Genomic DNA, 17,795 nt, shown 5'->3' with positions numbered 1-17,795 from the left:
AGAACCTTGACCATGGCCAGCAAGCGGGGACCAAGTCCCATCATATCAAGAACATCTTGAAGGATACCCCAGTCCACCGAGTCGAAGGCCTTCTCAAAGTCTACCAGGAGAAGCGCAATGTATGAGGTGAGGAGGTGGCGATGGGCCAAGGCAGAGTACAGTCTGCGAAGAGTGTCGGGTGCCGCGAGAGGGCATAAACCCACATTGATCGGATAGACCAACGTAGACAGGTGGGGTTTGAGTCGCTTGGCAAGAAGGGTGATAAACAGTTTGACCTCAGTGTTGATGAGGGAGATGGCGCTATGATCGGCGCACTGTGGTGAGGGGGGCTGGGATTTCAGAAGGACCACAATGGTGGTTATGTCCATCTCCTGAGGAAAGGAGCCCTTCTCCACAGCTTCGTGAAACAGTTCATCAAGGTGAGGAATGAGGACATCCAGGTAGTGAGCATAGTATTCTTGTGGAATACCATCTGGGCCCGGTGTCTTGCCGGATGAAACAAGAGCGATTGCTTCTCCAATTTCCTCACAGGAAATGGGACGGTCTAGATCGGCTTGAGCAGCAGCATCTATACACAGAAGGCGGCTGTGAGAAGTTGGCCTGGTATATGATATCCACTATTCTAGTGGGCACCTTGCACCAGTCCGAACAACCCTTATGGTGATGGTTGTAAAGTCAACCTTATAGACCAGCTATCCTAGTAGTAGCATGGACAAAGCAGTCTTAGGCTAAAACTTCAGAGAGCATGTGAAGCCAGCTGTTTTACCAATAATAGTCCCTTGAATATCAAATGAAAGGACACCACATAAGGTATATATCAAATATATATATGTATTTATTACTAACACAACCCCTCTGCACTCTTTATGAGGTCAGAGTTCGAGATACAGCACAAGTTACTCAATAAGCATACTATAAGTTGCACAAATACAATTCTGCCCTCGGGCCTCACGAACCATATACTAAGTAAGTGGTATAAGAACCACTTCAGGAAAGGTGAATAGGCGTAGGAACTAGAGAATCGCTGGGGCTACACTGGACAACCAAAGGTTAGGAAGTAGGAGTCCCACAGGATACGTGTGCAGTGTCTAAACACACACTGAGTTACCATAGAGATTGAATGGGAACGTAAAAGTTACAAAGTAGTCGATTTCGGACACTTCCGGGTGGACTACGGGAAAACCCTGTTAAACTAGGACACTTGGATAGTTAATACCCACAGGAGCACCGGAGTACTCGAGTTACCTCACCCAAGGAAGCCGGGTGCATAGGTGTCTTTTCGTGTCGGGTTTCGTCGCTGAATCCTATGGAGAGCTGCAAGAAAGTGCTGCAGGCGACCAGGAGGAAAGTGTCCGTATGGATCCAAGGGTGGATTGGAGTCGAGAAGAACCTGAAAGGAGAGGGGACAGAGTTTGGGTCACTAGCCAGTGACCAGGAAGGAGCCAGGAAGGAACCAGGCGATGTCGAGATGCAGAGGTGAAGCTTGTCTCCGCAGCCACGAGGTCCAGGAGGTGTTGACGACGACCAGGAGCTGGAGTCGAGCTGTCCCACGACGGATCTAGCTGTTGTCGGTGTCGGTATCCGCAGGATTGGAAGATTGGCTTCTGTTCAGACCAGCAAGGTCTGCGGAGCCTCTCCTTTGCAGGGAAGCTGGAGCAAGACTGGAGCAACCAGGCAAGCAGTGGTGTTTCAAAAAGAAGTCTTCAGAGGGGCCACTAGCCAACGGGCTAGCAACCGCGAAGACGTGTTGAGCTGAAAAGCAGGCGCAGGCTCCACGCGGAACTTCTGGAGTGTGGAGGGCTGTGCCTCTGTGCAAATGCTGCTCGGGTCTGGGGCTTCTCAAACCCCAATGCACAACTTCGAGGATGCCTCAGAAGCTACACAGGTAGCAAAAAGCAGGTAGTCCAGGATGTCTGGTCCCACGTCTCTCGTGTCCGCCACGGGTCTCAGCTTTGCTGTGGATATGGGTCGGAGTCAGAGAAGTCTGGAAGTCCAGATTCTGAGTCGCAGAGTATTCAGGTTCCGGCGGGAGCGTTGACAAAGCAAACCGGCAAGTTACTGTTGGTGCCTGTTTGCACAGGGTGGTCACTCCTTGACCACAAGGGAGATGTCTTCAGTCTTCCAGTCGATATGGAACGTCGAAGGTCCAAGAGTTTCGTTTCAGAGTTTCTTTCCAATATAATCTAATGTCTCTAGACACAGCTCCTAGCTTTATACCAAACTAAGGGGCTGGATAACCTGCTAGGTCCCTCCTGTGGGTGGAACCTGAGAAGGGGGTGGTTACACCCATTTCTCTTTGTCCAGTTTCGCACCAGAGCTGGGGCTGGAGTGCCCTATCAACTGGTTTGAACCGGGAAATGCATGGAGCACCTTGTGTGCCCCAGGCAGTGTCTGGAAACAGCAGTTTCCATTGAACCCACCCTGCCCCAATCCACTACAGGCTGTCTGGGGAGGTGCCGGCACCTCCCTTGACAGGAAACCTATTGTCCAGGCCTCCCCTGCCGGAGTTTCGTCCAGCAGCAAGAGTGTTTGACACCTTACACTACATGTTTTGATAAAGCCAAACCAAAGTTAGCATTAACCGCGAGGGTTATAATGCACTTAAGAGTATATGGTATGGCTATGTCATAGAACAGCTATAAGGACATGGTTCCGAAAGCTGCTGACAGGCTCAGCTCATGCTAGAGCACCATCTCACATAAAACCAAGCACTCTGCCTTCAGGGTTGTCAAGGCTTGCCATAGGAGTGACTTATAGGTATATATGTGTCTATATATAATGGTAGATATAGGAATACTATAGCTAAGCAAGGGGTGATTACACCACCTTGCCCAAGCTGAGGGTTCAGCCTCTGGTGTCAGTTTGGATGGCCAGCCAGGGGTGTAATAATTCATGCTGCAACCCCTGGTAGGCCTTGGATGCACCTATGCCCTGGGTACCTATGGTACACTATACAGGTGCTCACAAGGTGACCCAATAGGATATGTACCTAAAGTACATGGAGTCCATTTTACAGAGAGCAGATAGCCTGGGGCCCTGAATAGCAGGATCCCAGGCCAACTAAGTAAAAAACCAGCTAAACACTAGGCAAAAAGTTGGGGTAACGATATAGTCAGATATCCACCTTCCTACAGCGGCCACCCTCCTTGGCCATCAGGTCCATAAGGTACATCGTTGGGGCACGGGCCTCATATAGCCGGCGGTAGTAAGTGGCAAAGGCCTGCGCCATCTCCATTGGGGCACGGCACAGTGTCCCATCTGGTGCTGCTATTTCAGGAATTATACGGTTCGCCCTTGGGTCTTAGCCAGGCGGTGAAGGAGCGAGCCATTCTTGTCGCCCCATCCATACACCCTGGCCACGGAGGAGCACCAAAAGAGTTTGGCCGCGTCTAGTGACAGCTTCTTGATCTCCGACCTGAGCCGGGTCAGAAGTCTCGTGTCGGAAGCGTCTGGGGATCAGGCCGAGGCACGTTCAAGGCGCAGGGTCTGCGCCTCCCGCGAGGTAATCTGTTCCAGTTGGGTTTGTCGCTGGAGCTTGAGTTGGCCTTTGGCGACCCCCCTTTATTGTAGCCTTCCTCGCCTCCCATAGGGTGCCTGGGGAAGACACAGAGCCCTCGTTGGAGAGAAAGTACTGTTTTAGTTCCAGCTTCACCACCTTCTTGAAATCGTTGTCTTGAAGAAACCAGGCATTTACCCTCCATGTTTGCCGGACAAAGGCGAGGGGGTGACCTGTACGGATCATCACTGGCGAGTGGTCAGAGATACCTCTCGGAAGAAGCGAGATGTCCTGAATCAGAAGACAGTCCGTCGAAGGAACGTAGATGGCATCAAGGCGTGCCTGTGTGTGGTGTGCCGCGGAGGTGTGCATGAATTGTTTAGAGTGAGGGTGCCATATTCGCCAGGTGTTGCATAAACCCAGTGATGCTGACCAAGACCTCAGCTGCTTGGCTTGTGCAATGCTACCAGGGGACGGAGGGCCTGTCATGTCGAGGTTGGGTGATGAGACCGTGTTAAAGTCGCCCACAAGGAATGTAGGACCAGGGGGCATAGACGCAAGGAGGTCAACAGACTTAACTAGGGTCGTCGTCAGCATCGAGGGGAGAGAATAAAGGGACACCAGATTAAGCAGGTTGCCGTTTAGTGTGCCACTGAGGGCCACGAAAGTGCCCTGGGCATCAAGAGTCATCTGGACAGTCACCAGAGGAAGGGAGCTTTTCACCAGGATCGACACCCCTCAGGAACCCCTTGTAAACCCCGAGTGCCACACCCTATCATAGCCGTACCGCGTTAAGAAGGGGCAGCGATTACCCAGCAGGTGGGTTTCTTGTAAGAGTAAGATATCCGCCCCTAGACGCTGCTCATATCTGAGGACAGCCATGCCTTTAAAGTGGTCCAGGAGACCATTAATGTTCCAGGACATGATGCGCAGGTGCGTTGGACATGGCGTTTGGGTTGGCGGTGGGACTACAAGTCTGAAAGGGGAGGTCTGGTCTGCCTGTCTTATCAGGTGTACGTCAGGGTGATTCGTGAGTGCTGGTGTGATAGAACTAAAAAACAAAAAACACAAAATTGAGGAAAAAACTCGGGACAATGGTCCTGCCCTCCCACCCCCAACCCTACACTTCAGGAACTGAAGCATCTGTCGCCCTAACAACAAACCAGAGAGTGAACAACCAAACTAAAATGCTTGGGAATGGGAAAGCGTGGAGGACCCCTCCTCATTTCAGGATGTGCATAAACGAGACCATCAGGAAGGAAAGGAATGTGGTAAGACCACGCACACCCTCCGGCTACAGAGCCAGGCCCGGCAGGCATAGGTGAGTTCAAGCAGGGTCTTTCAAGGGCTTTGGGTTACATGAGAGGTCTGTGTCTGGGAGAATTTGCAAGGAGGGTCAGGGCGAAGCACCCCGATGGGCCAAATGGTCAGGTGATCCTGAGCGACTCCCAGTTGAAGATACATCAGAGAGCAATATTGAATGAAGGGGCGGCCAGGTGGGGAGTCCGAGCAGGTCCGTCTCGGTCCACGGCGCCTGCTGGAGCGGTTACGTTGGGGCTGGGGAGCGGGAGGTGTGGGGCAAGCAGGTCCGCCCCCGGGCCCCCTGGTGCGGAGCTCGGTCGTCAGTGCCCAACGGGCGTTCCTCCGTCGCCCAGGTCCAGGACTCTGTTGGGTTGTCAAAGAACAAGGTCTTGTTGATGAATACCACTCGCAGGCACGCTGGAAAGAGGAGCCGGTATTGGATATTGAGCGCCCACAGTTTTTGTTTAAAGTCGCCGAAGGAACGTCGCTGGCTCTGGATCTCGCGGGTGTAGTCCGGGAAAATCATGATAGCGCAATTTTCGTGTAGGAGCCGCTGCTGTTTGTGGGCCTCTGACAGGATGGCAACCAGGTCTTTGAAATTAAGGACCCGCATTATGATTGGTCGGGGGGTCGCACCCGAAGGAGGCTTATGAGCCAGGGACCGATGGGCCAGCTAAATCACGAAACCAAGGAGAGAGAGAGCATTCAGGGACCCATGATCTGAGCCATTTCTCCAGAAAGTCCGCCGTGCGGCCCTGCTCTGCCCCATCCGGGAAGCCCACCAGGTGCAGAATATTGCGTCGGGACCTGTTCTCTGCGTCCTCAGCCCGGCGGTGCAGCTCCTGAGTGTGAGATTGAAGGAGGGTCACCTGCCCCTTAAGCTGCCGTACATCGTCTTCCATGGTGGAGATACGGGTTTAAGTTTCCTTGATCCGGGCGTTGGCGTTTTGGAGACCTTGCCGGATAAGAGTCATGTCCACGCGCACCTCCACGATCTTGCCCTCCACCGAGGTTTGCGAGGCGTGGATGGCTTGCAGGATAGTAGACAAATACGTTCAGGGCAGTGGCTCCTGTTCCGCGGTTCCCCCAGTTGCGCCTGCCTCCAAGGTGGTGAAACGCTCCATTTTAGTTTGGGTGGCAGGAGCCGTTGCCAACCTGTCTGTCCTGCCCATGGTGGGACCCCGAGGAGCTGCAGCGCCTGGGTACCCTGTGGGTGGGTCCTGCAGTGGGAGGAACCAGCGAGCCCCTGTGTGCGGCCCAAAGTCAAGTGGGTGGGACAACCAATGCCGAGGCGCAGATAGGACCAGATCGCCGCTGTCCGGTGTGTGCGGCCGACTCCACTGTCCCGGACAAAGTGGGTCTTCAGGGAGGAGAGTGAAACATATAGAGTCCAGGCCCCAGCTAGGGCCCCGCTGGGGGAGGCCGCAGCCCCCACAACTCAGGCGGTAATAGGAGAGTGTTAGACCTGGCATCATTAGCGTGAGTCTCCCTTCCATTTTGTCGATTGCCTCCTCTGTTCCGTAATCCTCCTGAGGCGGAAGCTGAGGCGGAAGCCGGGAGTCACTGTTTGTGTACTTTTAAAAATTTCTGTCACTTGATTTACTTATTTTTAAAGCACCTACTCGCTCACCAGGACCCCTGGACCTGCCCCCTGAGCATAGCGCACAGCCGAGTGAAGGCTGATCGCCGACCCAAACCTGAAAACATTTGCCGCCGCCATCGCCGGCGAGCCGCGTGACCACGCCCACTCTGAGGCCACGCCCGCCGCCACCCGCATATAAGCGCTGAGTAAAAGCGCCGCTGGTCAGAAGCACGTAATCCTCCTGAGGCGGAAGCCGGGAGTCACTGTTTGTGTACTTTTAAAAATTTCTGTCACTTGATTTACTTATTTTTAAAGCACCTACTCGCTCACCAGGACCCCTGGACCTGCCCCCTGAGCATAGCGCACAGCCGAGTGAAGGCTGATCGCCGACCCAAACCTGAAAACATTTGCCGCCGCGTGACCACGCCCATTCTGAGGCCACGCCCACCGCCACCCGCATATAAGCGCTGAGTAAAAGCGCCGCTGGTCAGAAGCACGTAATCCTCCTTGGAGTCACTGTTTGTGTACTTTTAAAAATGTCTGTCACTTGATTTACTTATTTTTAAAGCACCTACTCGCTCACCAGGACCCCTGGCCCTGCCCCCTGAGCATAGCGCACAGCCGAGTGAAAGCTGATCGCCGACCCAAACCTGAAAACATTTGCCGCCGCAATCGCCGGCGAGCCGCGTGACCACGCCCACTCTGAGGCCACGCCCACCGCCACCCGCATATAAGCGCTGAGTAAAAGCGCCGCTGGTCAGAAGCACGTAATCCTCCTGAGGCGGAAGCCGGGAGTCACTGTTTGTGTACTTTTAAAAATTTCTGTCACTTGATTTACTTATTTTTAAAGCACCTACTCGCTCACCAGGACCCCTGGACCTGCCCCCTGAGCATAGCGCACAGCCGGGTGAAGGCTGATCGCCGACCCAAACCTGAAAACATTTGCCGCCGCCATCGCCGGCGAGCCGCGTGACCACGCCCACTCTGAGGCCACGCCCACCGCCACTCCAACCTCTTGTTAAACATGTGCTTTCACCGTACGCGCAGCGGACGGGCGCAGCTGGCGCGCCGTTTGCACGCCGAAGGCGCGCCTAAGGCAAGCCCGTCTGCGCCCGTCATCGCCAAGACATCGCCTCTCGCCTGTCCCCCTGGTCAAACAAACAAGGAAGTATACCGGTACGACAGAAACGATCTCCTCGCTCTTAACCCGGGAAAAAACTGCGAGAAGACATTGGAAAATGTTGGACAGACATACCTACAATGTAAGTCATGCCACTTCTCCACACCCTACCCCCGCTCCTTAAAGCATCTCTCAGGTGCATGCAATCTCACCCCTCTCACTATACTAATGTGAGATCATTGCGCAAGCATCATCAAGAGATCAACACTCTTCTACTTGATGAGGACCCCGATATCCTTTTTATCTGTGAAACCTGGCTACATGATGATATGACCAGTGTCATTAACCTTGCGCTGCCAGATAGCTATCAGATGAAGTTGATTAATAGAGACTCCAGAGGAGGTGGAATCGCCGTTATTTATAGAAATCAATTCCTATGTTCCTTCATCAAAGAACCTATTTCAAACTGTGAAAGCGCTCGCTTTAAGATCACAGTGGGCCCGCATTTCTCGTTGTCTGGCCTTTACATCTATCGGCCCCCCGGTCCCTCATCTAAATTCATAGAAGACCTCCTTGAAACTGCTAGTTCCTTGGTGGTGAGCACGGCTAACTTTACGATACTGGGAGACTTGAATCTCCATTTTGACAGGATCCAGGATGCTACTATTAAAAACCTCCTAGCCGACCTATCAGCCTTACAACTCTGCCCCCTAATCCAGGACGCCACTCATTTGGCTGGTCACATCCTAGACCCGGTCTTCTCCAACCTCCTGGAAACTATATTAGAGACACCCAAACCTATGGACTGGACGGATCACTACTTAGTCAAATTCACGACACTGATTGAGGAAGTGTTTAACAAAGCCGAACCTACCCGCCAACTCAAAAGAGCTTGGCACAAACTCTCAGCCAATGACCTTCATACCACCTTAGGAGAATTCCGCCAGGAAGCACAAACTAATATAAACTCTGTATATTCTGCTTTCTGTGACTGGATTAATCAGGGACTAGACACCCTCATACCTCTTAAATGGGCTAAAGGACGCTGCTCTCCCTCTAACCCGTGGTATAACAACACCTTAAAAGACATGCGCAAGGAATGTAAGGCAGCCGAAAGAGCATGGAGACGTGAATACAATGTCAACGACAAATATGCCTACCGACTCAAACAAAAGCTCTATCACAAAGCTATCAGCTCCGCTAGAGCCACCTTCTATGCGGAAGAAATTAATTCCAGTGCTAATCCTTCCAAAGTTGTTTTTAAACTTGTGGATGAGTTGCAGAAAAATAAATCCTCCTCCTCCAATGCTATGTCAGCACAGCAATGTGAAGATCTTGCTCTCTTCTTCGTGACCAAAGTAGAAAACATCTACAAATCTTTTCCTAACCACTCTGTTGTAGCTCCCAGCTCCTCTCCTCCCATTAATAAACTCACCAAAATGGAGTTTATACCAGAGATTTCTCATGAAGAATTAGCTGGACTATGCAGGAAGGTTAAATCTGGTTCCCCAGTAGACCCCATGAGACCAATTCATTTTTTAGAATCCTTGGACCTCTTTCTACCTTACTTAGCATCCATATTAAATCTGTCTTTTTCTTCGGCCAATGTCCCGACTGCTTGGAAGCAAGCACGAGTCTCTCCCATCATCAAAAAACCGACCCTCGATCCCACCAAACCAGAAAATTATAGACCCATTTCGCTGCTCCCCTGGATCTCCAAACTTGCAGAGGCTCACGTCAACACCATCCTGTCCAAGCATATGGATCTAAACAACATCTTAGATCCATCCCAGAACGGGTTCAGACCAGGCCATAGCACCGAATCTGCTCTCCTAGCCACATCAGAACATCTTCGGATGATACTTGATGCCGGTCAAAGTGCTGCGCTGATCCTACTAGATCTCAGCGCGGCCTTTGACACGGTATCGCATAACATTCTACTTCACCGACTGAACATGGCAGGTATTTCGGACCGTGCACTGGACTGGTTCTGATCCTTTCTGGAGGACAGGTCTTTTCAGGTCTCAGCCCCTCCCTTCCTCTCCCAGTCCCACTACATCGGACAGGGAGTACCCCAGGGCTCCGCACTCAGCCCATCCCTTTTCAACCTATATGTTCAACCGCTTGCAGCAGTAGCCAGAGAATGGGGCCTCTCGCTGGTGTCATACGCTGATGACACTCAGCTAGCCATCACTCTTACAGAAGGCCCCTCCATCTCTGCAGCGAGGTTTAGGGATGGGCTGGCTGCCGTAGCCCAATGGATGACGGATAATTGCCTGCAGCTTAATGCAGGCAAAACGGAGGTACTGCTCCTTGGTAAGAACACCAACTACTGGAACCAACACTGGTGGCCTCTGTCGTTAGGCACCATTCCTCCTCCCAAATCCCTGGTCAAAAACCTAGGTGTCTGGATGAATTCATCACTCAATTTCCAAACCCACACAAAAAGAGTAGCGGCCACCTGTGTGGGCTTGATGAGGAGCCTTAATCCGATACTTGGCTTCTTTGATTCCAAGGTCCGTCAAACAATCATACAAGCCACTATTCTATCCCGCCTAGATTACGCTAACGTGTTACTCCTGGGCGCCAACAAAGCTGAGATTGCGCGCCTGCAGCGCATACAGAATACCGCTGCCAGAACGTTGGTTGGACTTCCCCGTAGGTGTTCGGCTAGAGCCACTATACGGAAACTGCATTGGCTGCCGATTGAGTCCCGCATCCAGTTTAAAGCTCTTGTTATGATCTTCAAAATTCTCAAAACTGGACGGCCTGAACTTCTCTGCCCTCTCCTCTCCCCTTATGTGCCACAGCGCAATTTGCGCTCTCTTGACCAACATCTCTTGACAGTTCCCCGCACACAGTTAGCTCACACTGGCGGACGTTCCTTTAGAGTTCTAGGAGCCAAACTCTGGAACAGTCTGCCAGCAAACGTTCGCTCTATGGAAAACCTGTTGGCCTTCCGGCGAGCTGTCAAAACCTTTCTGTTTCCCCCCCTTTAGGTCCTTGATTTCTGGCTCCCTCCCCCCCAGATGATGATTCTGTGGTTCTTTAGCGCCGGGACGCCCCTTTGCTGGGGCAGCAGTTGCGCTCTACCAAATTTTAACTTAACTTAACTTAACTGTTTTTGATATGTTTTTGCTGGTTATATGCTTTTGGGCACTGTGCCACTGCTATTTAGTGCCACAGTGCAAGTGCTCCCTACGTTAAATTGATGTATTGATTAGTGTCTCCATGATTGGGTCATTTGATTTACTTGTCAGACCCTAGTACAGTGCACCATGTGTGCCCAGGGCTTGTAAATCAAATGCTGCTGGTGGGCTAGCAGCACTGGTAGTGCCACCCACAGAAGCAGGTTGGAAAGTGTCTCAGGCTTGCCATTGTAAGGCCTGTGTGCAGTCTGTGGCTGCCATGTCGACTTGGCCAGTACACCCACTTGCCAGTCCCTAAACCTTCCCTTTGCTTCATATCAGACACCGCTATGGTAGGCCCAAGGGCAGGGTGCATTGTAAGTATAAGGTAGGACATACCCTGGTGTGTGTAGCATGTCCTAATAGTGAATTACAGCCATTTTCGTTTTTTTACTATTGCAAGGCTACCTGTTCTCCATAGGCCAGAATGGGCAGTTAGATTATTACATCTTATAATCCTAACTGACTCCTGGAACATGGTAGAAATTCGAATTTAGTATGCCTGAACTCAGAATGATAAAATACATCTTTTAGTAAAGTTTGTTTTAACATTCTGTGTTTGAAAATACCACTTTTAAAAAGTAGGTATTTTCTTGTCTAACTATCCAAAGCCTGCCTCTGCTAGGTTGTGTATTCCTTGTCTGGACTTTTGAGTGACAGGGCTGGGGGATTCCAAGAGACAGAATGAGTCAGCCCAGTGGTGAATAGGGAGATCAGCATCTAGATGGGAGGGAGAAATTGCACCTGGGACCTGAATAGGACTGGGCCTTCCCTCCACAATGCTGGCTCCACCTCCTGGGGTGCGGCTGATGTCTCTGCCCTGCACTGTGAAAGAAGAGAAGGAATCATGTCAACAAAGTGTTCCAGGGCTGCGCGTTCCCTCCACAATGCTGGCTTCACCTCCTGTGGGGCGTCTGATGTTTCTGCCCTGCACTGTGAAAGGAAAGAAGGAGTCCTATAAACAAAGTGGTCAAGAACTGGTTTGGACTGGGCAAAGGACCCTCTGCATTCAGAGAACAAAGGGAAAAGTAGTATAAATATTGGGACTTCATCTCCAGCTCCCCCCTGAATTTCCTTGCTGGGAATTCTAACTGCAGAAGCCTGCGTGTCGCTGAGAGCTGGAAGTGCGATGCACCGAGAAGAAACGTGACGCCACCGCAGCTGACATTGTCGCACCGCCGGAGAAGCGTGCCACCGCTGCATCCCCTAGAAAGAGTGTCTTCGTCAAAGCTGCCTGCTGTCGCATCACCGGAGAAGTGTGACACCATCGAGAGGGTCCCCATCGCATCGCCAGAGAAGCGTGTCGCAGGGCCAGTCGCGGCTCAAAAGAACTGAGTCATCGCAAGGCTGCCAGGGCATCTACGCATCATCGTCGTATCGTCGCATCAAGGGCGCCATCTTCTCCCATCACATCAGGATTGTCTCATCGCATTGAGGCGCTATCTTGCGCATCGCAAACTGATCACAAGCCGAGAACCTACCCATCATCCCTGCACCGGTAAGGATCGCGACGCATCCCGTATTCTGCGCAAGCATTGAGGCGCGACGCATCATCTCCCCGGATTACGGAACCGACGCATCTCCCCTTTTGTTCATTTTGCGTTACACATCCAGGTACTTTGTTGAGAACTTTGTCGCATTTATCACCAACTTGAACTAAATAACTTCTACCATCTTTAAGTCAATCTTAAGTACAGTATTGTGGATTTTTGTCGTTTGTGGTCTTGTGTTAAGTCTATATAAAGAATACTTATTTTTTATTAAACCTGTGTTGTGTCCATCTGTAGTGTTTTCACTGTATTACTGTGTATATTCCCAAATGCCTAACACACTGCCTCTGAGATAAGCCTGTCTGCTCGTGCCACGCTACCAAGGGGGTGAGCAGGGGTTATTTAGGAGTGTAATTCCCTTATCCTGACTTAGAAGTAAGGGACCCTATTTGGACAAAGGAGAATACCATTGCCAACTAGAGACCCCCAGATCTAACAGAGAGACAACAAGCCGCCCCACTTTCGGAGCCAAGATTCCTGGGTGCGGTGGCGCTGGGGAGGGGGCTGCCGCCCAAGGCCACTGCTCAGCGCCACAAATGCGGACCAGTGGGCCCTCATAGACAACCAAACAGGTGCCGCTCGGTCTGTGCGGCCGAAAGCCCCAACAGCAGGTCCCCAGTTGTTGATGCGGCCTGGGGGGGGGAGGAATCACGATGTGGCAGAAAGATAGGGAGGACCCTCCGCCATGCCTGCTCCAACACAGTCACCCGGGCACGGACAGCCAACCAGTGGCCACCAAGGCAGTAGAGGATCAGCAGTATGCTCTCCGCCGCTCGGTTCTGCGGCCGATATGGACTACCGGGCCAACCTCAGCCCATGGGCCGCCGCACAGCTCAAAGAGCGGTATCAGGTCCCCGCCAGCCCAGAAGGGGAGGTGGCACCAACAGCGTATAGTCCGGGGGGGGAGAACCTGCCAGGCCGGGTAACGAGGGGGGCCGCTTAGGGCAGGCCCGACTGACGCTGGCAGCTCCTCTCCTCGTCTCTGGGCCTACCGCCACACTCCGCGGCTCCTCCCACCCGATAAGGCGGCAGATCTCCCGGCCACTCTGCCGGAGGGCCGAGGCAAGGGCGGGCTCGCTGTCTTCAGGAGTCATCCACAGCGCCGCTTGTCACAGCACGGCTCTGGGGCTCCGGGGGTCACACTGGTGTGTGGGGGCGACATCGTCCATTTCCTCTCCCCCCGCCGGCCCGACACAGCCGCGCCGCCGGAGGGCCAGGCCCGAGCAGCCGCACACACAAGGCAGCGGGGGGCAGAAAGAAAAGCACAGCTTCAATCCGGGCTGTTGGCCACAGCGGACCCGGAGGTCAGCTTCAAAGAGCTCCTCAGCTCCCAGGGCCAGGTACCGCTTCCCGTGGAGGGCTCCAAGGATCGGCCAGCGCTGCAGTCAGTGAATGGGAGCCGCCATTTTGTCTGCGGCACACTACGGGCTGGTCCGCTGCCCCAGGAGGTCCCGGTGCGACGGTCCACACCCCCGGACACCCCGCCAGGAGCACAACGCCGGGTAAGGAGCGAGACCAGGTCCTGATGGCTCGTTTTAGGCAAGGATTACGGGCGGATGGTGGAGGGGTCCCGGAGCACTCTTAGAGTGCGTTCCGCCATCTTGGCTCGGCAAGCCACGCCCCCCACTTCTTTCTTTCTTAGTCTTCCAGGTGATATACATTTTTGTTTGCTTGTGGTTGTTACAGCTTTAGTTTGTGAGGAACTGCTTGCAGCATTGTCTGCTATGCTGGTTGTAGTTTTTTTAAAGATTAGAGTTGTCGATGACTCCCGGCCCTTTACAAATTCGTCTGCCATAGTTTTGAAAAAAGGGTGTTGAAAGCACACAACCTTGCTCAGCACAGTGCTTGTTTGCGTACCTTGGAGGGTGGGATTGATATACTCAGAAGGGTAAATCGATCATATAGACACAAATACGAGAAATTCTTTCACTGGGCGTGGTGCTAGGATTATCTACACACGGCCTCGTTCGGGTAGCTTTGTTTGCTCACCTCCTTGTCAGATAGTGTTGTTTGGGTTTGATGTGTGTTATCTCCTTTGACAGTTTTCGTATTGTTGACTCTTCCGGTATTGAGCTCCAGTCAACTGATTTGTGTATTGACTTCCGATTCCGACCTGTACCCTCCCATGGACATCAGACCACATCTCGCACCCCAGCCCCAACGACTAGTGTATGAATTGATAATTATCTCCAGAGAAGAGCCAAAGAGTTCTTTTCCGTTCCAGTCTTCCATGTAATCTAACCACCAAGTCATCTGCGTCATGGGCTCTTCTGACAACTTGAGATCCAATCAGAGTATTTCTAGGCACTTCTGAAGATGTTGGATCTTGAACTGTTGAAGGGCTCTGTAGAAGAGTGGGCCTTGGTTTGAAATGAAGAGGCAAGAAGCCCACGATTCGGGCTACTGATCTCAATATTGTTTGGCTGCACAAGGCAGACCTCAATTCCTTATTGATATTTTGGACTTTCTGAGAGGGAAGGACTAGTTGCGCCTGGGCTGAGTCTATCTGAAATCCCAGAAACTCTATGTGACTTCTGGGCCTTGATAATGAAACCCAGTACTGTAGGATCTGGATTGTTCATTTCAGATGGGTTAAGACGGTCTGATGGTCCTGTGCCATAAGAATGAGGTTGTCCAGGTAAAGGATCAAGCAACTCACTTTGCCTGAAGGGCGTCTACGTCCACACACATCTGGACTCCTTGCTCTTAATGAACCGCCAAATTAACGCTGTTTTGTCCTCCTGCTTCCACGTGTTTTGTCGGCTTCGTAAGATCTTCAAGTGGATTCCCACAGAGTCCAGGAAAATGGTCACACTTGCGCTTGTCAGCAGCAGACTTGAGTACGGCAAGGCAATCTACACCGGCACCACCCAGAAACTCCTAAAGAAACTGCAGAACGCCTCCGCTAGACTCATCCTGAACATCCAACGCCGCAGCCACATCACCGGCTACCTGAGAGACCTTCACTGGCTACCTATCAACAAAACAATTACCTTCAAGCACCTCACACTCGCCTACAAAGCCCTCCACAATGGTTGTATGACGTTACAACGCATGCCATAACCCCGCATGACTTTACAACGCAAATCTTTACCCCGACTTGCTGTTGGGGGTGCGCTGGAAGTTGGAATAGTATAATTTACTATTCTAATTCCAGTGTGTGCAACAGTAGGGAATGTGTTGGAGTTAAATCAAACACCTTCGACCCCCTGCAACAAACCATTTGTGTTGTAACGACATGCGGGGTAAGCACATGCGTTGTAATGGTTGTTTCCTCTCCACACGCCGGACTTGCATACCCCAACCATTGCCTCTCCTTCTACACTCCCACTAGACATCTCTGCACTGCCCAACTGGCCCTGGCCACATTTCAGGAACTGCAAGACCATGGCTGGAGGAAGATCCTTCTCCTACTTTGCTGCGTAGACCTGGAACTCCTTGCCTCTGCACCTCAGGCAATCACTATGACTGCCACAATTCAGGAAAGACCTCAAGACCTGGCTATTCGACTGAACCACAGATCCACACTCCCTCCCCACTCAGCACCTTGAGACCCTTACAGGTGTGTAGTCACAGTTTATAAGAAACCTGATTGATTGATGGCTTGTTGGGCCCATCCCACTAGGACATCAGGATCAATGGGGGGGTCACAAAATATTTAGCCTGAAACACCTTTTCTAGAATTTTAGTAAGAGGGCCAGTGACTTCCAACAACGTATCCTGGCAGTTGTGCAAGGCTCTATCTAGACCCTTCTTGGGGTCCTTGGAGTACTTTTTAAGAATCTGGCCATAGTGGGACCCACCTTAGGCGTTTTGGTCACCTTGCTGGGAAGGTTTGGCCTGGGGCATTCTGAACAGAGGAGAGCCTTTACCTCCTTGTCAAAGACCTGACGTATTTGGGTTTGTACATAGTTAGTCACCTCTTGCAGTGGGAGCCAGCTGGTTGAGCGAGGGTGGATGATGTCACCTGGCTGAAAGTCAAGAACCTTGGGGAGTTTCTGGGATTCAGTGTGGACACTCTTGCGTCTCTTCTTAATGGGACCTGGCTCGTCCTCCTAGTCAGAACTACTGGAACCAGAAGAGTCAGAATCATTAAGTTTGGAATGTGGGGATGAGGAGGAAATATTGAGGGGAGGGGCAGTATAACCATGGTCCCCCGAAAGGGAACCGGCCAGCTTCTCAAAGGCCCCAGTGTGACGGCCTTTGACGGCCTTCACTGATTCGGCTTTGCCTTGGCGATGGACTGAGAGGACCTCCTCTTCAGTCAGAATAGGGGGCATCGGAATCCACCCATGCTGGCAGGTGTAGCCCTGAAGATGACAGGTAATAGGGCCCGGAGCCTTTACTAGTGCTTTGTTCACCGACTGTTGGACACTAGAGTTCAGTTCTTTGATCTATTCCTGCTCCAGAGATTCCGCAGGATCATCCTGGTATTTGTCGATTTCTGCCTACAAAGGATCATACAGGGCCATAACATTGGTAGTAAATAGTCACAACAGTACTTCAAAGAGGGATGATAATGCTTCAGGGAAGTAAGCTCAAGGGGGAGTGGAAATGAACAAAAATCCCAATCAGGCCCCAAAATATATTAGAGAGTGGAGGAAGCAGCCTGAAAACATTCTAGGCAAAAGTCTATAATTATTATTACAACCCTGGGTTGTAATCAAGCCTCAGGGTGTCACATCCGAATCAGGAGGCCGTAGTGCTCCTGAAAAGACAAGTAATAAAATAAAATGAAAATATAAGAAAAAGGGAAAACAAAGCCTGTTGTGTAATACGCTGATGTGCGAGGCACAACGCACCTTCCATAAGCTATACCAATGTATGAAAACAATTCAGTGGACACAAGGCACGAAGCGCCCAAAATACAATATCAACACAGCATGTTAGAAAATGTATACCAAGTAAGACACAGCATATATATAAGAGTAAAGTAAGTAGGCACTTAACAGGGTGCGCAGCAGCAAAGAGAGAGGACTGAAGATGGCGGTTTGCTGCTATATAGGTGAAGGAGCTCTATGGTTGGTACATGTGACTGTGTTATGATATGGTTGTGGGAAATGTAGTTCTCCCTGTACTGTTTTCTTAATGGTGGCTGTCAAATTAACAGTAAGTAAAGCGGAGAAGAGTTGGAGCCTCTGGTCCGGACATAGAATTCTGACTGTTTTTCCAGTTGGCTGGGTGTGGTAACTTAGGATTTGATGTAGAATGTGACTTTCATATTCTAGTAGAACAATATGGTGGGGAAATGTTCTCAAGGGAATGTTAGGCTTTGATTTGAAACTGGAGCCTGGCTAGACGAGGATGGCTGAGATGGTTCTCCTAGAGCCTGTAATCTAATAAACCTTCACTCAACACTTTATATTCCTGGTGACTCATCTATCATTGGAGAAATGTTATTTTATCACTGGCAATAAGGAAAATACAGAATGTATCAGAAAGTGCAACAGAAGGAGAGATGGAGAAATCATCTCAACATCGCGAGTGCATTTTTTATAAAGAACGTGCACTGGGAGAAGGTCGGAAATCACGACACGCTGTGATGAGACTGCGTTGA

This window comes from Lissotriton vulgaris, chromosome 12 (genome assembly GCF_964263255.1).
Source record: "Lissotriton vulgaris chromosome 12, aLisVul1.2, whole genome shotgun sequence".
NCBI lineage: Eukaryota > Metazoa > Chordata > Amphibia > Caudata > Salamandridae > Lissotriton > Lissotriton vulgaris.
This window is presented reverse-complemented; position numbering follows the sequence as displayed.